The sequence below is a fragment of the Acipenser ruthenus genome, chromosome 9 (genome assembly GCF_902713425.1).
Source record: "Acipenser ruthenus chromosome 9, fAciRut3.2 maternal haplotype, whole genome shotgun sequence".
Taxonomy (NCBI): domain Eukaryota; kingdom Metazoa; phylum Chordata; class Actinopteri; order Acipenseriformes; family Acipenseridae; genus Acipenser; species Acipenser ruthenus.
Window position 1 is genome coordinate 570,139 of NC_081197.1, and position 24,224 is coordinate 594,362.

Genomic DNA, 24,224 nt, shown 5'->3' on the forward strand with positions numbered 1-24,224 from the left:
TTCAGTGGGTAACACTTTACATTAAGTGTCTATAATTACTGTGTATTTACATAGCAGTTATTGAGTAAATGCATGTGTAATTACAATGTTATGCATCGTTACACTGTACTTAATGTGTAAATCTTTTAGAATAACTGTGCTGTGCGTTTATGAACCAAAGCCTCAGTTAGCATCTATTTTCTTACCTGTACTTAGAACTTGCAACCCAGTATTTCAAATACAACACTATATAATTATAAATGTCTGCCACTTCCAGCTGCTTATTCACTTCCTGTGCAGTCAGACCATGTGACCTTTAGCACAGGAAATGATTTTTGTTTTTCTCTGTTGCATCATACTTGAAAAATCTGAATTCAAGTGAAAAAAGCACCAAATTGACACATTTTCATGACAAGGTGTTCACTCTAAGGATGTTGAAGCCTTGGTTAGCCTCCTGGTTCTGTAAGTCTATCGATGGTCTTTTATCAGCATGTAATAGAAGGGTGGTGTCCTGCTAGTGCATTTCGAAGTCGTGTCTCTTTAATAGAACTCAGTGAAGAACACGTGTGCGCTTCGCCAAGCATGGGATTTGTGATCCGTGTCAGGAGTTCAAGGAGGATGTGGCGAGCCATTGTAAACACGGTGCCAGTTCTGTTTACACTGCAGACTAGTAGGACTGTGCCAGGGCACGCCCGTCTTCAAGCTGAAGTATCGGCTGTCTGAGAGAACCATCTCCCTGACTTCTCTTTAGAGCCTCACTGCTGTGCCTTGCACTGAACAAACACTCTCTCACTGGAGAGTCCTTGCAGAAACTCGGAACAGTTTGCAGAAGCAGGTGTCCTTCTGATGCATTGCTGTTGAGGCCTGACATTGCTGTTGTTTCACTGGACAGCAAAAAAATGAATAGAGACCAAATCATTTCCAGAAGTACCGGATGGTAAGTGATAAAGGAAATGAACCTAATGTTGCAGTGGGTTTGTTAATATACGGAAATGCGTTGCTACTCTCATGCTGTCAGACAGGTTGGGGTGAGAATTTCCCCAATAATGCAGTTGGGTTTTGATCTCAGAATCGCTTGTTAAAAGTAAGAGCCCAAGGTTCATGATTGGCTAGCCAGCTGGAACGGAGAACAGCCATTGGTTTCTGTAAAGAAAAAGTGCCATTTACAATTCTAAAACATCATTTAGTAAGTAGTCTTCTTCTGGTTTGTTAGTTTTATTGTGCTAATGCCATTTTGGAGTAAATAGCTTACAGAATCTAGAATCCAGCCCACAATGTTTACAACACCAGTGACTGTCAATGAGTGTCATCTCAGCCATCGTAATGAGAGATTAATGAGCGTATTGAGCTCTGAACTGACTGTGAAAAGCCTGTTCAATGTGCTTCTTATATTAAGAATGATTGCATTTTACAAGACTGCATTGTATAAGGAGCATATAGCATTGTGTATGGTTGGATCCTATTTTCAAGGCTGTGCCGTTATTGCATCAGTAACTGCTGCAAGCATTTGTCAGTGTAGGCTGTAGTTCTGCAAGTTGCCTTGAAACAAGCCCGATTAAAGTGCAGCAGAGCCTGGCGGAGGCAAAGTAAAAGCAGAGGCAGGCAGAGTACAGCAGGAGAAGAAAGTGCTGGAAGGAAGCATCAATTAGTAAGTGGCGGCGCTGTGCGGCTGTGGCTGGCTGGTGTCAGTGCGTGCTCCAGAGAGAAGCAGCCAGGAGCCTTGGCTAGCCTCTGCCCTGTAAAGAGTTAAGCACTGGAGAGACTGAGTCAGGCAGAGCTTCTGTATGACAGCAGGGATATACGTGATTGATTATGCTCACTAGTCTAGAGCTACTATTGATTTAAGTTAGTGTGAGATCCCCTAGGGCCTCCAGATCCCCAGTCCGGGGGACTATGCACTTGACCCTGGTCACTGATGTGGGATATTTAGGAATGGAATTCTATGTGAGGGTCCTGGTTTGTTTGTAATAACCCAAGTGTCTCTGTGACTGAGATCTACACCCCCGGTACACGCCGCACAGAGTTTAGGAGAAGAAAACTCCCAGAGCAGACACGGAGTCGCATTTGCATGGGTTGCTTGTGATTGGCAGAGCTGGGCAGGGTCTGCTATTGGAGGCAGGCTGTGGAGCAGACACATCAGTAGGCAGTTTGCTAGAAGCGTACAATCAATGATTCAAATAAGAGACTTTTTTTTTTTTTTTTCGTCTGATAGCCACGGCGAGGTCGTGACACTAATATATCCAGGGCATTGTGGGTAACTGTAAAGATAAAGGAGCAGGAAGGGCAGCGGTGCTGGAGGAGTGAAACGATGCGGCTGAACTCAGACTGATAAAGAACCGCTGACCAGGGCTAGTGTGTGCGGCTGCAGGGAGCTCAAGCTATAGGTGGCAATATGTATTCTATGTAGAAGAGAAGTGGTACAGTGGGTGCTGTGCATGCAGTGTGTGTAACTTACACTGATGGTATGGTAATAGATATTTGCCGTAGTGTGTGTGTTTTCCTCTTCTTTTTCTTCTCGATGGTGTGCTTGCTCGTGTCTGCCGATGCTGCATTAGATATCTAAACTGGGCTGCTTGCTGCTGTTCCAGCTCACGTATCTGCTTCTGTGTTTCTTCAGCTTCTTTTTATTTTTTTTTTATTTATTTTTTTTGTCTAGACCGTAAGTAAAACTTTAAGGTGTCGTGTATTGCTGCATAGCTGTTCTGTGTGATACCGGCTGTGGTTGCACAGTGATTTCATTGCAAATTACCTGCATGAACTGAATTATTTCTGGATATCGTTCCCAAACAGCTACCTTACTTGGTATTGCAGTTCTGCACTGCACCCTGGGATGGTGGGTAAGCTGAGAATTTTTTTTTTTTTATAGAACAAAGGAGCTCTTGCTTTTTTGCTTGACACGGAGAGCTTATTTCCCTCTGTCTTATCTGTGGAGATAAGTGACTTCTGCTGCTTGACACCTTTGCGAAGGTTAAACGTACCGTTCTTCCATTAGGAATGTGCAAGGTACAGCTGTCAAGCCAGTCCTATGTGTTCAAATAAAACCAGCAAGCAACAGGGCAGAAGTGAGTTCAGTGAATCTGTTCTCATGTTCGAATGCACAGCACTAGATAGCGATTGTCTGTGAATTTGACTCGTATCCATTTGCCTTGAACTGCAGTGAAGGATTTGCACACGCTTTCAAATGCACAAAATATCATTTACAGTTCTTGTATTTCTTGGGGGAGAATAAGATTAATTACAATGTGTGTCGCTTCATAATTTATCGCTTTGTTTTCAAGATTTTTTTTTTCCTGTACCAGTGCAGATGTCTGCATGCTTTCAGGCTGAGAAATGACACCAAATATGCATTTAACAGTTTACAAAACTCGCCTACAGGGGACAATCCTCACCCAATAAATATAAAAATAGCACATTGGTTTAATTGCAATTGGATGCAAAGTACTGCTATTTTGTTATAAAGAAAAGGGTATCAAAGATGGTATTTTGGAAATGTGTGTGTGTGTGTGTGTGTGTGTGTCTGTCTGTGTGTGTGTGTCTGTCTGTGTGTGTCTGTCTGTCTGTGTGTGTCTGTAGGTGTGTGTGTGAGTGTGGGTCTGTGGGGGGGGGGGGGTCTGTGGGTGGGTGTGTGTGTGTGTTTGTGGGGGTGGGTGGGTGGGTGGGTGTGTGTGTGTATGTGTGTCAGTGTGTGTGTGTGTCTCCCTGTCAGGTTTCATGGCTGCATTTAAAGATTTGTCGTATTGATTAACCCATGGGGGGGGGGGGGGGGGGGGTCAGAGGGGAGGACCAGTGCTGGATACCAGCTTATTGCAGCACAATGATTTCCTTCTCTGTGTCAACAAAGGGGGGAGGGAGGGAGGGAGGGAGGAGGGAGACTCGAAGGAAAATGGAGGACAGCAGCAAGACGCCTTCTTGTTCTTCCTCTTCCTCGTCTTCTTCTCTTCAGTGTTGCAGTCTCTGCAATGGCAGTGTCATGCAGTGCTGCAGTCCCGGCGGTGGCGCGCGGGTGATGGATGTCGGTGAGCCAGTTAATGATGAGAGCAGTGGAAATGCCAGCCGGTTCCTCCCCCAAGCACACAGCCTCTGAGTCAGCATTCGCAGCTTCTTGCCCTGTTTTTTTTTTTTTTAAATATGGACAGTGACACTTCAGTCATTCAAACGCCAGAGGTATGTCTGCAGCCTAAAATGGTTGTGACTGATTTGCATTCGTCAGAGCATCAGCTATTCAGCTATTGATTCCCGGAGGAGGAGGAGGAGGAATCGGAGTGTGTCTGGGAGACCTTCTTGGGTGTCGGAGGGGGGGGGTAGACAGGGTTTGCCAATGTACAATTTTTGGCAAGAACAAAAAGCAAAACTATATTTTTTCCATTTGTTCTATTTAGTTACATTTTTTTTTTTTTTTTTTTAGCAAAAAGGCACGGAACTCGACTTGCATGAAATAACCCTTTGTGTAATGAATGTGTGAGCAGAGCGCTCGACTGTCTCCACTTGCTTTTAAAAGGCAAGGCTGCACAAGCTCCTGAAAACAGGATGATAACTCTTAGTCATTGTTCTGTTGCTTTGCATGTCGTTATCGGTTAGGGGGAGGAAAGGGACTGGAAGATACTTCGAGGTGGAAGCACATTTGAAGATGCACTCCTTTAATTCTTTCTTTCTTTCTTTCGTTCTTGTTTTGTGTTGTTTGTTTTCTCTTGGTCAGCTGTTACATGTTTAGCACCACAGTTTATTATTGAAATCCTGAGTCAGAAAACGGACGTTCTGCATTTTTATTTTCATAAGGCTGAAGCGCAGTAAAGAACGGATTTCAGATCTCCTGTCAGGCAGCTCTCCGTGTGGGTAAGACGAGAGGCGAGGGGGCTCGTGCCTTGTCCTCATGGGCAGGGGGGTTATTTGGACCCCGGAGATTTGGGACATCGATTTGAATTAGCAGTAAGGACAAAGGGGCAAAGACCGTGGATCTGAAACACTTTGAACACAAAGGGCAGTTTACAGTTTTGGACAAACCTTGCCTTCTCTGAAAAAGGGGAAGAAACAAAAGGTTCAGCCTGAAGCAGCAATCAGGGTTCTTCACGTTTTTGGGTTTTTTTTTTGCTTCTTCTGCTGCTAAAAATGATTTTAAAAAAGCTAGAAATTGCATTGGAGTAAATGTACTATTATATATATATATATATATATATATATATATATATATATATATATATATATATATATATATATATATATATATATATATATATATCCTGATCGATAGATAGATAGATAGGCAGATTTATATAGATAAAACCTGTAAGGGCAGCAAACCATTGTGTTTGCAGACGAGGATAGTTTGTGTGTAATACATGTGCACAGGTTGGAATCATTCGGAGTGAACCTCCCTGAACCCTGTAAAGCTGTCAGTCGGCAATTTAGTCCAGACGTTTTTGTTTATTTCCTAATACGGCATGCAAATGCTGCTTGCTAGGACCAAGGCTTTGTGTGCAGGGGAAATCTATCCGCATTAGAGGAATGTGGAGAAGAAGAAATGTGTCACTCAGGGAGAGCAAGACCGTGATAGAGTGGAAGCAGACAGTGCCTGGCCCACACCGCAGTGTCGAGAAAGGAAGCACACATACACAGAGGACCGTGGCTGGTTCTGTAAGCCAGCAGGACTGGGTTTGTTCCTGCAGCAGAGCAGAGCAGCAGGAGGACGGTCGGAGAGAGGGAGGGTTCTGATGGTTCCTCTCGGGACTCCTCTAGTGGACATTGCTGTACTTCTCCTAGTCCCTGAGACCCTAACTTGTGAGCTCATTCGATTAAAATCACGGGTTAGGCTCTTGGGACCTGGGCGGAGGGCAAAAGCTGCTCGGGACAACAGCCATTTATAAGGGTGGAGTTTGGACAGGACAGCTGCACCCCTGGGAAAAAAATAATAAGAAAGAATGACAGGTTTTAGCATTATCAGTACAGTTATAAAGTCTGTGTTAAGTGCATAAAAAAGGAAAACATTTAAAATGGCAACAGAAATGTTTTACCAGCATCACATTTAATATGTTTTGGACGTTCCTGTGTTGTTGAAAGCTGTCTACAAAGTTGTTTTGTTTGCATGGTAAATTTGTTCTTCAGCCTTTAAAGTGAACTGTAAACTTCAATTGCCCTGATTCTCTCATGTTTGATGACTGTGACGAACAAAACACTTTATTTGTTTTTCTGTTGTGTTTTTTTTTTTGGTCTGTGTCCATTCGATCTCATGTTTGATTGTTTGTCAGCTCCAGTTGGGAGCCTCGTAAATGAAAGAAAATATATAATAATGAATTAACCCCATCGGTATTGCAGTAACATCTCATACTGACAAATTATCAATGAGGCTTGGCAGCGTTCTCATCGACTTACAATAAATAATAATAATAATAATAATGTTGTTTCCCAAAGTGAATCTAATGACGTTCTGAACAAAAGTGGAATTCAAAACCCATTGAATACCATATCGCTGCCGTATTCACAAATATAGTCATGAGGGATCTGTGTCTTTAAATCTGGCATAATGCCTTTATGACAATGTGTTTCTGGTACGATGAGGTCAGTAATGATGCAATACCTTGCCAGACGCATGGATATTCATCAGAATCTTATCAAAACAAGCACTGTTAATGAGAATTACTTTGGCTGGTCCCTCGTGATCCCTTCAGACCTTGTGTGAACAATTGCTGTTTTCAGCTTTAGTTGGTGTTGTGTCACAGCCCTCCTCTATCACATTAAACACACCGTGCACAGTTACACTGTTTCACTTGACAGAACCAAGATTATTATTGCTATTCTAGAACCAATTTTTCTCTTGAGGTGAAACACATTTTATTTGAACCCACAAGGCTGCTCTTTTTGACAGAGTAATTTATTCAGTATACTTTTAAGTTCATAGAATTTTTTTTTTGTAATACTTTCATTCATGAATTATTGAAAATAGCTGAAAATAAGCATATGAAGTACTTTTGTATACATAATCAATTTATTTTTCATTTCTGCATGTGAAAGGGAAACTTTCAGAGCTTCACGTTCCAGTAATGTTTAATGAACTTACAGTGATGTAGCTGCGTGAACCAGAGCGCCGATCATAAAGGTGCAGCATTCTTCTGAAAACTAAACGTGAGCTGCACACTGCAGCGGAACCTGTAATAAAGACACCTGCACTAACCTGTAATAAAGACACCTGCACTAACCTGTAATAGACACCTGCACTAACGTGTAATAAAGACACCTGCACTAACCTGTAATAAAGACACCTGCACTAACGTGTAATAAAGACACCTGTATTAACCTGTAATAGACACCTGCACTAACCTGTAATAAAGACACTGGCAGTAACCTGTAATAAAGACACCTGCACTAACGTGTAATAAAGACACCTGTATTAACCTGTAATAGACACCTGCACTAACCTGTAATAAAGACACCTGCACTAACCTGTAATAAAGACACCTGCACTAACCTGTAATAAAGACACCTGCACTAACCTGTAATAAAGACACCTGCATTAACCTGTAATAGACACCTGCACTAACGTGTAATAAAGACACTGGCAGTAACCTGTAATAGACACCTACACTAAGAAGTCACTGGAACCATTTTTTTTTTAATCAATACACGTGAATAGGAGCCACATGTTCAGTCACTTCGAGGTTAATGGCCAGGTTAATTCATGTTTCATTGTATTAAGCATTTTGATATCCCTACTGTGAAAAAAACACACACACACTTGTACGCCACCCTTTATTTGACCGTATTTCACCATATAACTGAAAAACGATGCTTTCGAAATAACAATTTAAATACAGGCCTTTTTAAAAACTACCATAACTATCACTAACCGCACCCCTTTCACTGGAAGAAAGACATGGTTTGAAATTGAGATTTAAAAAAGGGTATTTTTGTTTTCTTCTGGAAGATGCACAGCACTCGGTAAAGTTGTTGGCTAGGTACCCTCCCATTCAATAATGTACTTTTCATTAAACTCTGTGCTTGGTCATCTCATGATAATGGAAATGAAACACGCTCTTGCTATCTATTTCTCTGATATCATAATACCACATTTCTGTCCAGTCCTCCTCCCTCAAATTATAAAGAGCCACAGCATCCCAAAGAGAGACACATCTATTGAGGAGTCTGAACACTTTATCAGAGCCACAGAAATGCTGATTCAAAGCAAGCCTGCTGGTCACTTTTTCTATGGCTCTGAGGGTTGACCAAATTCCTCCAAATCCTCAACTGATTTTCAATATGCTGCTCCTAATCAGTTTCTCAGAAACTTATTCAACTTTTTAAAGTAATCTTTAAAGGAAAAAAAAAAAGGTTTTGAAAGTTTGAATCCTTGATGCTGTAATCTGAACAGTTTATTAGACTGCATTGCACACTGGCTACCTGTTAAATTCAGGATTACTTTCAAAATTCTCCTGCTTGCCTCCAAGGCCCTTCATCACACAGGTCCAGAGTATCTCTCCAACCTGCTGACCCGCTATGTCCCTTCACACAAGCTGAGGTCCTCTGACTCAGGCCTGCTTGTTATCCCCAAGCAGAAGTGCCCCACACTCGGAGAGAGCTCTTTTAGCTTCATGGCCCCGACTCTCTGGAACTCTCTCCCAGCTTCAGTGCGTGCAGCTCCCACAGTCGCTCGCTTCAAATCAACTCTCAAGACCCACTTGCTCTCTCTTGCTTTCAGTGCTCTTTAAGCCTGATATCTGTTATTAGCTGTTGTCTAAACTGCTATTTCAGGTTTTTCGCTCCATCTTATTCAAATGATTCTGTATGACACACGCATCCACAATGTTTAGAATTCACATCCTAGCCTTGTATTTAATGTATGATGCCTGTATTTAATGTATTTGCATTTTTTTTTTAATGATTATTTAATGTACTATGCCCTGTATTTCACTGTATTTAATGTACTGTGCATTGTTCCTCACTATCTTGTAAAGCGCTTAGTAATGGTGGTCCACTATGAAAGGTGCTACATAAAATAAATATTTATTGATTAAGAAATCTCAGATTATTAATTAGATTCATAAGTACAGAGTATTCCAGGTAACTATATTGTTTTAGCCTCTGCTACTATTGCATTGTATCAGGGAGCTGAATGCACTGTAGTCTTTAAGCTGTGCAGCAGAAAGGGGTTAATTAGCTAATAGTGCAGCGCTCAGAAAAATAATAGATATGAAATTGATTGGAAAGAGAGGATTTTATGACCAGCCGGTTATCCTGAAGTGCTCCTGAAATAAAAGGATTGAAACATTGGGTCACATGGAATTGCATATTAATTCTGTCAAATAAAATCCAAAAGATTTCACACCTTTACAATTCATTCCATACAATATTAAGAGAATTTAACGTAGGCAGGACAAAGGAGGCTCAGCCCCTTAAAGACATCATGGTGAATTAACCCTCCGAAAAGAGCTAACACGTCTTAAAACATTTGAATCTACAGCGGTTAAAATCCACTCTGTTGCACAATACTGACACGCTCCCTTCACTGCTCCCCAGAGCAATTTTGTTTACTAACTAAACCCAGATTTGTGCTAGAATGCTTCGGCTTCCAGTAATACCTACGTAGGAATGCAATCTCGGTGTTTTTTTAATTGTATCAATTTCTTTATTTTAATTACACTTATATTGTTGCTCTTTTTATTTATTTATTTTGAACACAGAACAATGCATGATTCCAGCTAATCAGATCACGGTTCGACCGCAAAGCCTCTAGCAACAACAGTAGAGCTGCAACGCTCTGTGTATACAAAGCAGGGGAGATTAGCAGGGGTGTATGGTATGATTTCCAAGCAGTCTTCATGAATATGGATTTCAATGGGACATGTTTTTGCTTATTTCCTGTGAGCATATTATTGTGGACCAGGTGATTTCAGTTCATTTGAAAAGAAGATACTTTACATGCATGCATACATTAACTGTCTTATTTTTCAAACATTACAAGTTTTTCACAATGTGAAATGATGTAGCCTGTGGGGCGTCTGTGTTTCTTCACTATTTCAGTTTGCAGCGCAGCAGTTTTGTTTTTTATTGTTCTGTGAAGCAGCACTGGCTTTTTCTAAATTGCTCTCGTGGTTTCTTTAATCAGTCTGCCTGCTTATTTATCTCCCTTTCTCCAGCCTCGTTATTTTTTCCCTTTTGAACACACACACACACACACACACACGCACGCACACACACACACACACACACACATACAGTACACAGTATAGGAAGCATATATTTTTCATGGCAGGATATTTCTATATAGTAGAAGTAATCTGCTATTTGCAGCACACACAACTTGTTTGATTGTATTATTATTATTATTATTTATTTCTTAGCAGACGCCCTTATCCAGGGCGACTTACAATTGTTACAAGATATCACATTATACATTATTTCACATTATACAGATATCACATTATTTTACATACAATTCCCCATTTATACAGTTGGGTTTTTACTGGAACAATCTAGGTAAAGTACCTTGCTCAAGGGTACAACAGCAGTGTCCCCCACTGGGGATTGAACCCACAACCCTCCGGTCAAGAGTCCAGAGCCCTAACCACTACTCCACACTGCTGCCCTAGTGCCCTAGTGCTTAGTGCTTAGTTTTCACCACTATAATCCTAAAAGGATACATTTACAGCGGTAAATCCACCCTGTTGTCACAAGGTATGTTATTATTGATTCAGATTTTCTAACGCCAATTTAATTATTATTCCTTCTTTTTTTGTGATCAATTGTTTTTATTTTTCATCAAAACAGTTTATACAAAAGATCTTGAGAGAATCCGTACAGTTACAAAGAAAGCAAAACAAAACATAACATAAAATGAAATGAATTATATACTTAAAATAATCAAAAAGAACATACACACATAACACACATACATATATACACATACATACACACACACATAAATACATACATACATATATACACACACATACATATATATACATATATACACATACATACACACATAAATACATACATACATATATACACACACATACATATATACACATACATACATACACACATAAATACATACATATATAATCTGGCACATTTCATGTAAAAAATGAATTGAAAAAAGCCTGTTTCTGAAACATCAAGAAATAATGTATCAGTGTGCCTGCTCACTTCCAGATACAGAACTACGCGAAATATGCTTCCACACCTCAAAATCACCCTTGAGTAGACGAGTGTTATTTCTCAGGTATCGCTTTAATTAAAATGACATTAAATTAAAAAAAATGCAAATTGCAAAATTGCCAAAATCTACAGTGCATTCTCATTTTAAAATGTACAGTGCATTCTCATTTTAAAATCTCCAGTGCATTCTCATTTTAAAATCTACAGTGCATTCTCACTTTAAAATCTACAGTGCATTCTCACTTTAAAATCTACAGTGCATTCTCACATTAAAATCTACATTGCATTCTCACTTTAAAATCTACAGTGCATTCTCACTTTAAAATCTACAGTGCATTCTCACTTTAAAATCTACAGTGCATTCTCACTTTAAAATCTACAGTGCATTCTCACTTTAAAATCTACAGTGCATTCTCACTTTAAAATCTACAGTGCATTCTCACTTTAAAATCTACAGTGCATTCTCATTTTAACTAGTGCGGCACTGTATTGTTTAAAACACATAAATAAATAAATAAATAAATAAAGCTAAAAAAGGGTTTTCTAATGAAGTTTTCTAAAACCAATCAATGAATTTGGGACTGAAGGGAATGTCTGCATCTGCGTTAAAGAAGATTCTGCATTAAAGAGCCGCGGCCGAGGCTGTGGTCCCAGTCAGTTCTCCAGAACCCTTGAAGGCGGAGGGGTTTCATTTCCTTATCAGGGCTGATAAGAGAGCAGCGGCGATGTCTGATTAGAGAACAGAGCGAGTGAAAGAAAAGCTTCAGTCTGGCTTTTCCAGACACTGTGGTAAGGCTCCAGACAGTCACCTGACCATTAGCACTTTGGTGGCTTTGTAAATCACCTGGCAGTAATGACCAAGGCTGACACCTTGACATTTGCAAGAAGAGTCAAGGGACCTGATTTTAATGGAAATCCATTTTATTTAACAAATCCCTCTCACTCGACTGCTGAACAAAATCTTATTAATCCGAGATAAGAAGTAATTAAACGTTTGCCCCTAAAAAGACGCATGGAAAAGTCTAAACGTAAAAAAAACATTTCATTAAAAAAGCTGAAAGCTTTTCCTTTTAGAAACACATATGACGATAAATAAATCCACAAACTGAAAGGTATAATCTATGGAAGTGACACCAAGTATTGCCATTGTTTCATACTTTTTATATATTTTTTAAATGCATATATTTAAAAATAATAATAATAATAATGTGCTTTAATTGGGCATCTTAAACAACTTCTAAAAATGTCTAATGCATCTGACCATTTGTGGCTCTGTGTTCCTTTTCTCCTATTAAAATGATCAATTAAATTAGAGTTTCAGCTCCAGTGGTTTGATTTCATGTACACAACAAATCAAAGCTACAGAAGCCGTGGGTTGCTCTAATAAATTTGCACATGAATGTATATATACTGTATATACACACACACACATTGGTACACATTAGATGTACTTCCAGGGTTACAGCTTTCCTCTCAGAAGTATTACAATGCAGACAGGAGCAGGACTTCCAGGGTTACAGCTTTCCTCTCAGAAGTATTACAATGCAGACAGGAGCAGGACTTCCAGGGTTACAGCTTTCCTCTCAGAAGTATTACAATGCAGACAGGAGCAGGACTTCCAGGGTTACAGCTTTCCTCTCAGAAGTATTACAATGCAGACAGGAGCAGGACTTCCAGGGTTACAGCTTTCCTCTCAGAAGTATTACAATGCAGACAGGAGCAGGACTTCCAGGGTTACAGCTTTCCTCTTGTTTTTTTTTTCCTCTCTCCCTCCTGCTCTGCACTGTGGGTTTTTAAGTGTTGCTATGGCAACGCTATATCAGGCTGCCAGCTCTGTCAAGTTATTGAACAGCGACTGGCTTTTGCTTCAGCAGATAATTGGGTTCTGTCTTGCAGGTTCATTTTCCAGTGACTGCAGCTTGAATCCGACCTACAGCTGGCCTCAGTTTCACTGCCACTCCAGCGGTAGCTGCAAGTTTATTATTGCTGGTGCGTTGCTGGGGAGGGGTGAGGCGGTCTGTTGCTTATTATGAAAGGCCAGGGATCTGATTGCCATTAGCCCTTATTGTTCATCCATACTTTTCCAAGTTCAAAGCTGTGTGTGATGTCACGTATGTATTAAGGCAGAAAACTAGATCATTCCTACAGTATATAAAGGGTTATAAAGTATATAAAGGTGATGCCTTTGCAACAGCCTAGCGAACTATAGGAAAGTGTAGTGTGAGCATGGTAAAGTGTGTAAGACTGTAATAGATGGATGGTAAATGCATGGAAAAAACCACAGGGACACTGCATAAGTTACTGTGCAGTTTTACCAAAGTTAAAGAGATGAGTTTGTGTTCATAAACTGTCCAAGTTGAAAACTCCAGTGCAATGTACTGTGCGTTGTGCTGTGGTGTTTCTAATTGCACATGTAGAATTACATGCTGCTGTGCAGTATCTGTAGAGCAGGTATGAACAGGGGGCGGGGTGGCTTCATGTAATATGAGAAGTACTTTGTACTGCGTTAGGCAGATACAGTAAGGTATTGGGGTGCAGCAAGGAGCCCCTGCGCTGAGATGTGGAGAATCTAAATATCATGCTGTGTGCGTCCAGGCTTTGCTGTTCGCTTGACCTGTCCAGCATTCATTCATATAAGATCATCTGGCTGTTTTCTGGAATCGTTAAAGGGGGGGTAGCTGGTGATATTTGCCATCATTCTGAGCAGCTCTTACTGTAATTACTCTAATATGGTGTACGTCTGTGGAGTGCTTTGACTGTGAGTTCAGAAGCTGCTCTTCAGTTCTGGTTGCTTGCCGCAGACATGTATAGCACAGGCTGGGTCAACCAAAATGTCTTTATATGATTAGTTAGCACCAGCACCATCTAGTGTACAGTTAGTGTATTACTATTTAACAAAAGGAAACATGAGTGAAAGTGGCAGATCACTCGATCTGATCCAGCTTTAAATATGTCTATGGAAAGCAACCGGAACTGAAAAGCAACCCCTGAACTCAGATGAAAGAATCTAAAGTGTTTCATTTGTTTTTCTGATGGACTCTTTATGAAGTCGAATTCAGGAGCAACTCTCCCGCTCTAGCTGCCAGATTGTCTTTCACCATAGACATATGAAACACAGGCTAGATCAGCAGTGACTGTATAACTGTAGCACCATCTAGTGAGCAGGTCTTGTGCACAGGTACTGCGTATTGAAAGCAGTACAAAAGGATTCCACTGGATGGCGCTGGCTCAACCTAAACGGACCCCTTGTTGATCCACTGCTGCTGAACTCAGGTCAAAGCACTTTAACACACAGTATATATTCAACACATTGAATTCAATGACAGTGCTTGAGTGATTGCAATGAGAAGCACTGAGAATGATTGTGAATAGCACTGAGGTTTAAAACTTCTTGCACTCCTCTATAAGCATAGTTGAAAAAAAAAGCTCTATCTCCCAAACACCCACTTAATGAACTGAGCCTGCAGCCACTGCAGTGCCCTTTGTCTTTGTGTTTCTCAGATGGTTTTGCACTGTGAAGCATTTTGTCAGCTTGCTGACCGGGTCTGCATGTGTTTGCGCTGTGTTGCAGAAAGGACAGATTGCAATGCAAATGAAACGCTGCCATAGGATTGTGTAACATAGCAGGATTGAGATCAATTACCGTCTATATGATGTTTTAGGGAATAATAAGCTGGCTGTATGTATCTGTCATGCAATCATTCTCACACTCCTCTCTTCAATGTTATTATTATTTATTTAGAGACTGAGGTGTGTGAACTATGCATCAGCTGCAGAGTCACTTACAACAACATCTCACCCGAAAGACAGAGCACAAGGAGGTTAAGTGACTTGTTCAGGGTCACACAACGAGTCAGTGGCTGAGACAGGATTTGAACCAGGGACCTCCAGGTTACAAGCCCTTTTCTGTACCCACTGGACCACAAAGTGGCTGTGCTGGGATTTGAACCGGGGACCTCCTGATTACAAGCCCTTTTCTTTAACCGCTGGACCACACAGCCTCCTACAATATCCTAACCATACACCCCGATACAAATGGGTCATGCAAACATGTTTGTAGAGACATTAAAACACTGCATTTTGTATATGCAGAGTTTCATCTGAGATATTTTAAACTGTATTGTTTAAAGCCAGTCTTTTTTTTACTTTTAATGGGTTCACAGAGAGATTCAATGAACTCTTTTTCATTTCATGTCTTGCAGGTGCAGCAGAGTTTTCTGGGACCGTACATTTTCAAAGTGAAAAAGGTAAAGAGTGATATTCAAAGTTAGCATTATTTGTATAAGACTTCATTTGGAACGCCTCCCTCATGAGGCAGTATAGTTTCTACCCATACATACAAGTTATGGACACACACTTAACTTCATAACGTATTGTTCAGGATTTTACATTATGATCCAGCACTTTGCAATCACCCTGCATACTGCATCCAGATGTTTTCAAATCAGCTGCCTAGTACGTGTGCTCAATGCATCTTACTTTAACAAGGTCTGTGTCTGTATACAAGCCAGCAGTAATGTTAGCCCTGGATGGAAAGCTTCTCACTATAATCTCTATGCATGTGCTGTACTCTGTGCTGTATCTTTTGTACAGCTTTATTATTTTTAGCCCCCATGTACCGTTGTTAAATATTCTTTTGCCTTCTTCCTTACAATAAAGACACGCTGCGATGCAGGAGACACGTTTCTTTCTCTTTCTTTCTTGAGCCCCGACTTGTTTGTTTCTGATTTGGTCACTTTGTTGGGTGTGTTTTTGCTTTCTGAAAAATAAAAAAAAGCGTGCTAATGAAGATTTGGATGAAATTGCTTTGAGAATCTAGCCCTTATGGCTGGGCTTTTAGTAGAACAACAGCTCCTGTCTGTCTTTTACAATGTACAGTAGAACAGCTCCTGTCTGTCTTTTACAATGTACAGTAGAATAGCTCCTGTCTGTCTTTTACAATGTACAGTAGAACAGCTCCTGTCTGTGTTTCTTAAACTGCATCGTTTTCTTTCTTGTGTATTATTCTCTGGCCCTCCACTTCCAAAGCCCCTACATTTCTTTTTTGCAAATCCAAACCCTAACCCTAAACCAAACCCTTTTCTTTTTCTTTTTAAAAACAAAAGGAAATCTTTTTTTAAATAGACTGAACTATATTAACTCCAATGCAATGCAACACACTTCATGATTTGTAAAACGGATACGTACCAGTTAAGAGATATGGGGCCGGGTTTTTTCCTCTTGTGAGATGTAAATCTAATGACTTGGCTTTGCTTCATTTGTGAGTAATACAGTGTTTGGTAATACAGTGTTTAGTAATACAGTGTTTAGTAATACAGTGTTTAGTAAATGTATTGTCCAGTTTTACAGCTTTCCTACCTCGCAAGACACTGAAACAGCCAGCTGACATGCAGGGACCCACCCACAGGAAGTGACATTGGCTAAAAGAAAACATTAAGAACCATAAAACACAAGGCTGTGCCGCGGCTTTCAAACTGGCGTCCATGGAATCTACTCCAGCCATTCCCACCTGCAGAGAGGACCCAGCCCTGTTTGTATTTTTTTTATAAATGTTTACCACAGTAAAAACACAGCAAAGTGTAATAAAGCATTGTGCAAGCATGGTAACGCGTAGGGTAAGTATAGTAAAGAATAGCGAGGTATGGTAAAGCACATTAAGAGACATGGCAAACCAGGGTAGTCTATGGTAACTGCAGAGTATAAGAATGGGGAAAAGCATGGGAAAACTGCAAGCATACAGCACACAAAAGACAGAACTCCCACAGCGACCCTCTCCTGAGTGGAGGAGACACACATGGAGCCCAGTGCAGCGTTCTCTGCTCTGCAGCATTCCAATCTCTGTGATTGGCTTTCAGCCTTGCTGGGACTGTTTCAGCTGTCTGGATGGGTTTCATTGCTGTCCATGTATACTGCTGCCCTGTATGTGTATTGTTATTCCAGTTTCATGTTTGTACACGTGTGAAATGTGTGTCACGTGACTAGAACTGATAGGGAAGAAAGCAGTGTTGGTGTTAAAGAAGTCGAAACCTATTTTCCATTGCTGCATGATTACACGTATATATATACACACACACACACACACACACTGTGTATATAATCTGCAACGCTTACATAAAATGTATACAGCAAACCCACAGATAATTGCTTACTGTGGACTATTCTTAAAATGCACAGGAGGATCAAATGAAGACCAGATGAAGAGAGCATGTCCAAGGTAAGAAAGAAAAGCTGTCAGTTTCTCTAGTTGGAGACGCATGTACAGTGTTGTTTGTTCCCCTGTTTTCTGTTGTCAGGGGAGAGCGAGCCTCTCTTCCAGTGGGAGAGGAATTCAGCTGCTGCAGATATAATCCATCTCCCTGTCACACGCACAGCGTTATTGGGAGACCACCAGACACAGTCTGATTGCTGCAGATTGTACCAGAATACTAATACGCTCCCGCTGGCTTCCTCCTGAACGCTAACAAAAAAACATTACCAGAAACAAGCTGCTTTTTGTAGACTTGGAAATCAAAACACAGATGTGGAGGAGAAGATGATTTAGGATTGCAGACCATTTGAAATGAAACATCAATGCCACTCCCCTCATGTGTCAGAGTAAACAAAGCTCCCTTCATTTCAGTATATAACACATTGCAGTGCAGTCTGGGGTCTGTATGGACAGGACAAGGGGACGATCCCCAAACCCTAACCCTAACCCCCCCCCCCCCCGTGTGTCAGAGTAAACAAAGCACATTGCAGTGCAGTCTGGGATTATGATATTCCAATAACAATAACACAGACTGTACAGCTCATAACCTGTTCATGATATTCTAATAATAATAAACTGTACAGCTCATAACCTGTTCATGATATTCTAATAATAATAAACTCTACAGCTCCTACCCTGTTTACCGAGCCGTGAAAAGCAGTTTCATTTGACTCTGGTGTGTGTGTGTGTGTGTTTTTAATATTCCCCTGCTTATTGAAGCCTGTATATAGACCCATATGCTGTAAGGGGGTGGGTGGGCTTTAGCATGAGTTCATATGAGGTAAAATATATGACATTGATTAATATTGAACATGTGCACCACATGCTGGTTTCCCACATGGGGAATATTAAAAACTCTAAAACAACTGTATGCCCATTTCTGAAGACTGAACACACTTCCCTGCTGTGTCCCGCTAAAGTTACAACGTACAGTAATGGCAGGCACTCCGGAAAATGTATAAGTTGACATTTATAGTTTTTAATATCTATTTGAAATGCGCTTGGATCACAAGCCTACCCTGTCACTTCGAGGAGTGGTGTGTTCCACATTTATAAGCTTCCCCTGTCACTTCGGGGAGTGGTGTGTTCCACATTTACAAGCCTCCCCTATCACTACAGGGAGTGGTGTGTTCCGCATTTACAAGCCTCCCCTGTCACAACAGGGAGTGGTGTGTTCCACATTTACAAGCCTCCCCTATCACTACAGGGAGTGGTGTGTTCCACATTTACAAGCCTCCCCTATCACTACAGGGAGTGGTGTGTTCCACATTTACAAGCGTTGGATCCTTTTTCTTTTTTCTTTCTTTGTTCTGTCAGCACAGCCTTTCTTTTCACTTTCACTTAGCCGCCTTTGTTTCTATAAGTAATTGTTGACAATGACAAAGGGATCCCGTCCTTTAAGGGGAGGAACTAAATTCTCAGAGTATGACATCAATGCAAAAAAGGATTGCTGTGCCCTTACCTTCCCTCTCAGAATCATTTCCCACAATAGTAGAAAGATTAGGAGCATGTGACGTAATCAGCATTGTAGTCGAGCAGGAACGTTCAGGAACGCTGCTCCGGTTCAATATTCTATAGAAGCAGAGCTGAACGTTCAGTAACGCTGCTCCGGTACAATATTCTATAGAAGCAGAGCTGAACGTTCAGGAACGCTGCTCCGAGACAATATTCTATAGAAGCAGAGCTGAACGTTCAGGAACGCTGCTCCGAGACAATATTCTATAGAAGCAGAGCTGAACGTTCAGTAACGCTGCTCCGGTACAATATTCTATAGAAGCAGAGCTGAACGTTCAGGAATGCTGCTCCGAGACAATATTCTATAGAAGCAGAGCTGAACGTTCAGGAACGCTGCTCCGAGACAATATTCTATAGAAGCAGAGCTGAACGTTCAGGAACGCTGCTCCGGTACAATATTCTATAGAAGCAGAGCTGAACGTTCAGGAACGCTGCTCCGGTACAATATTCTATAGAAGCAGAGCTGAACGTTCAGGAACACTGCTCCGGCACAATATTCTATAGAAGCAGAGCTGAACGTTCAGGAACGCTGCAATATTCTATAGAAGCAGAGCTGAGCGTTCAGGAACGCTGCAATATTCTATAGAAGCAGAGCTCAGGAACGCTGCTCTGGTACAATATTCTATAGAAGCAGAGCTGAGCGTTCAGGAACGCTGCTCCGGTACAATATTCTATAGAAGCAGAGCTGAACGTTCAGGAACACTGCTCCGGCACAATATTCTATAGACGGCAGAGCTGAACGTTCAGGAACACTGCTCCAGTACAATATTCTATAGAAGCAGAGCTGAGCGTTCAGGAACGCTGCTCCGGTACAATATTCTATAGACAGCAGTGGTGTAGTCGAGCTGAACAGAGAGTTTTATTTTCAGGACTGGAGAATCGATCTGTCTGGCACAGTTTAGAGACGGGGGACCTGAACTGGAAACCAAGGATAACAGATAAGCCCTGAAATACTGTCACTGTGAGCCCAGAGAAAATAAAGGAGTCTGAGTTCAAGGTACTAAAAACAAAGGGTTGAGTTATTGAAAAAAAACAAAAAAAACATTGAGCCGTGTTTGAGAGACCTGGGGCTAGTTTCACAAAGCAGTATTAGATAGCACCCTGCTAAACCCAATTCACTTCCATTTAAAAAATAAAGAAAGTAATACATTTCTCCTTTAGTCATATAAACTTGCAGAGTGGATTTCTACTAAACTTTATCGTTCCATCTTAATATATATATATATATATATATATATATATATATATATATATATATTTTAAACAGTACAAACATGCTAGCTCAGTGTCAGCCGTGCTTTGTAAAAGTGGCCCCAGAATAACAGGCCTCTTTACTGCATTGTATATTCACAATAAGATTGGACAAGTGCAGAACCCTCCCTAAAGTAAGGAAGTTCTTCATATAAGAAACACAAACAGTACCTTCTGTTGGCAAGGTAATAACGTCCCTTTGGTGCGCTAACTGTCAGCAGGGCAGGGTCCTGACCGCCTCTTTCAAATACAGTACGTACAACTGAATATGAGAGCTTGCCATTGCTTTCTGCAGCCTTCATTAAACTAAATGGATGTGCCGTTGAAATATGTTCCAACCCCAAGCCACACGGAGCATGCCCAGGTGAAATCGAGCGAGGGGATACAGAGCATATACTGAGCCATGACGAATTGGAGTGTACGGAAGAGCTTTGAGAATCTCACCCTAAATCTGATCACATCTAACCCTGCAATACATAGCATCCAGGAAAGGATCTTCCTAACAATTATCTTCTGCAGCCTTTTCAACTGTTCTGATTTCTCAAACACAAGACATGTCTTGCTCACAAAAGAGAGAAGGTGATTGTATGCAAGATGGTTTTAAAGACAGTATTTCGGAATTTCTTAGAATCTCCTGCCAATGCTTATCCTTCTTCAGTCCACATTAACACATAGATACCTGTCTGATTTATTCTATCCTTTGATCTCTCTATTCTACTGATTACGTTTTTATTGTGTTGTTTTATTATTTTCCAGGACCCCCTTGTAAACGAGGCCTCGGTCTCAGTGGGTAAATCTCTAGGTCAAATTAAGAAATAAAAGACAAAGAGACATAAATATACAGTTTAGCAGTCAACCTTGAGAATCCCCTGAGACTCTGTCCCTCTGTGCTTCCCTTTATTATTATTATTTATTTCTTAGCAGACGCCCTTATCCAGGGCGACTTACAATCGCAAGCAAATACAAATACATTTCAAGTGTTACAATACAAGTAATACAATAAGAGCAAGAAATACAATAATTTTTGTTCAAGTGTGACAAACCACAATTCAATAATACAGCAGATAATAGTGATAGTTACATCAGGATATGATTAAATAGTGATAGTTACATCAGGATATGATTAAGTACAAAATACTACAGGTTAAACACTTGGCAGATTACAATATTCTGAAGTACAGGATTAAATGCAGTAAAATAGGGGGCCGATAAGAGCAAAATAAAGCACATTTAAATGAAGGGTGATAGTGTCCCAGGATACAAACAGAGGAGTTCTACAGGTGCTGTTTGAAGAGGTGAGTCTTAAGGAGACGCCGGAATGTGGTCAGGGACTGGGCAGGCCTGACATCTGTAGGAAGGTCATTCCACCACTGCGGAGTAAGGGTGGAGAAGGAGCGGGCTCGGGAGGCAGGGGAGCGTAGCGGAGGTAGAGCCAGTCTTCTAGTGCAGGCGGAGCGGAGAGGTTGAGTGGGGGTGTAGGGAGAGATGAGGGTCTGGAGGTAGCTGGGTGCAGTCTGGTCAAGGCATCTGTAGGCTAGTACAAGAGTCTTGAACTGGATGCGAGCGGTGATTGGGAGCCAGTGGAGCGAGCGGAGTAGTGGAGTAGTGTGGGCGAAGCAAGGCAGAGAGAACACCAGGCGGGCAGCAGAGTTCTGGATGAGCTGGAGCGGACGGGTGGCGGACGCAGGGAGGCCAGCCAGGAGGGAGTTGCAGTAGTCTAGGCGGGAGAGTACCAGGGCCTGGACCAGTTCAGAGCGTGGCAGGTGTGATTGCAGCTCTGTGCTTCCCTTGCAGTTCAGAGTGTGGCAGGTGTGACTGCAGCTCTGTGCTTCCCTTGCAGTTCAGAGTGTGGCAGGTGTGATTGCAGCTCTGTGCTTCCCTTGCAGTTCAGAGTGTGTATTCTGAGAAGATGTATGTCACTGATTTCTTTCTTTAACTGCCTTTATTAGTTCACAGCCAATACTTATACTCTAAAGCTACACCCGATGAAGACATGCTATGTGTTCAAACACATTGTGTTTTTTCTTTGTTCTGTTTGAATCAAAATGCTTTTAAGCAAATAAAATGTAAGAAGATGTTGCTGCACAGCACCAGTGGTCGTGTCTTAAAGAATACAGAAGAGTATTCGATTCGAGTGTGCGATCAGTCTCCTCAAATATGAACAATTCAGCGAGGTATGCAGGGACGGTTAGTTCACCATTACTGAGAACGGTCATGACTTTGAGGAGACATTCTTTAATATATGTACATGTATATATATATATATATATATATATATATATATATATATATATATATATATATATATATACACAGTATGCTTGATGGGAACTCGGTGGCACTGTCAGCCTAGTCTCTGTCTTGAATGTGAATCCCACAAGTTACTAGAATCACACTGTAATAATAATAATAATAATAATAATAATAATAATAATAATAATAATAATAATAATACTTGAATGCATTTCTTCTTTCTTGAGAAAAACAAAAAGATCATTATGAATGTCCAAGGCTCCCCTGGGTGAGATGTTTCATATAAACCCCCTGACAAGTCCTTGTCTTGTGCACTGATTCTGATAACTGATCATTATGAATGCCCAAGGCTCCGCTGGGTGAGATGTTTCATATAAACCCCCTGACAAGTCCTTGTCTTGTGCACTGATTCTGATAACTGATCATTATGAATGTCCAAGGCTCCCCTGGGTGAGATGTTTCATATAAACCCCCTGACAAGTCCTTGACTTGTGCACCGATTCTGATAACTGAGTGACGACTGAAGCGATTGTTTGATTTCTCTGTAAATGAGACAGATCTACTGGGAGGAAAAACAACATTCTGACTGGTAGCGCGGAGACTGTGGTTGATGAGAAAATATGTTAAAAAAAGAATAATACAAAGAGAGCCTTTTCATGTGCTTTCTTCCTTTAGTCAGAGGCACAACAAGGGGGAGCTTGGACTACATTGTCTTAAAAGCCAGATTGATTCCTAGAAAAAAAAATAGCTTGTGAACAGACAAAGGCACAAAAACACAAAGCAACAAGAAGATATAATGCTCCCCCCCCCCCATTCACAATACACTCGAGCTTTGTATTAGCCTGAATAAACTTTTAGCAAAAGATATGTGAAAAGTGTACTATCTTTTTATTATTGGTGTTACAATCTGCAGGCACTTTAAGCTTCAGTAGAATGCATTATTGAGTCTCAGTGAAAACGCATTTCACACTTACATTATTTATACAAACTAATATAAAAAAGAAAACAATCAACAACCCATTCATAGTGCTTGTGAGTAGCTAGCGTTGGGATTAGGGATTAAGGGTTAGGATTTGGATAAGGGCTGTATCGTGAAAAAAGACACATGAGTTTACTAAGTAACTACTCTGTCAATGCACAGTAATTAGAGACGCTTGATGTAGAGTGTAGTGGGGTTTATAGTGCAGTAAACCGCAGAGGAGGAGAGTTGGTTAGCACAACATTAGGATACAAGGTGCTGGTTGTCAAATCCGAGATTGGATAATCATTTTAAATACCTGAACGGACGTCATGGCTTATCTGTCGTTTCTGCTTTTCTGTTGTGCGTTGGATGATATTTGTTTGGTAACACTGATGACAGCTGATTGGTTGCAGTAGGGGCTGACAGCTGATTGGTTGCGGTAGGGGCTTGTTAATTGGTGCTTGGAGGTAGAGGGGGCAGGGCTAACCACAAACAGTTTTTAACGTTCCAGTCAATTGAAATGAGATGAGGAAAGTCACAGGTCGCTGTCTTGGCGTCCTCTGCGTGTGCTTTTGCTCCCCGGGCTCCCTGGGATTTGGAGCTGCCGTTGCAAGATTCGGGCCCCAAGATGGGTCCTGTGGGGTTATCCACAGAACGCTTTCCATCTGTGCTGTGGGATCATTTGAGGTAAATGAGAACAGCTGTATCAGGTTAAGAAACGTTTAGGATTTCATGTGGTTGAAGACTTGAGTTAACATGGATTGAATGGGAATTGTCTCCTCCGAGCTGCTGATCAGTTAGCAGCACTGACACCAGCATGAGCCCCGTACTTAGAGCTTGCTCCCCGGCTGAATGGGGAGGCGTTTGACC

The 24,224-nt window shown here is 41.1% G+C and overlaps 1 long non-coding RNA gene across 5 annotated transcripts in view; it reads left to right on the forward strand.

The window, feature by feature from the left end:
* Nucleotides 1-17,971, forward strand: part of LOC117405669 (uncharacterized) — a 69,022-nt gene extending 51,051 nt beyond the window's left edge. For all 5 annotated transcript variants that reach the window (XR_009329567.1, XR_009329564.1, XR_009329566.1 and 2 more), the window contains one exon: nt 15,330-17,971. This is a non-coding gene — a long non-coding RNA (uncharacterized LOC117405669). The remainder of the gene's footprint in view (nt 1-15,329) is intronic.
* The last annotated feature ends 6,253 nt before the right edge of the window (nt 17,972-24,224 follow it).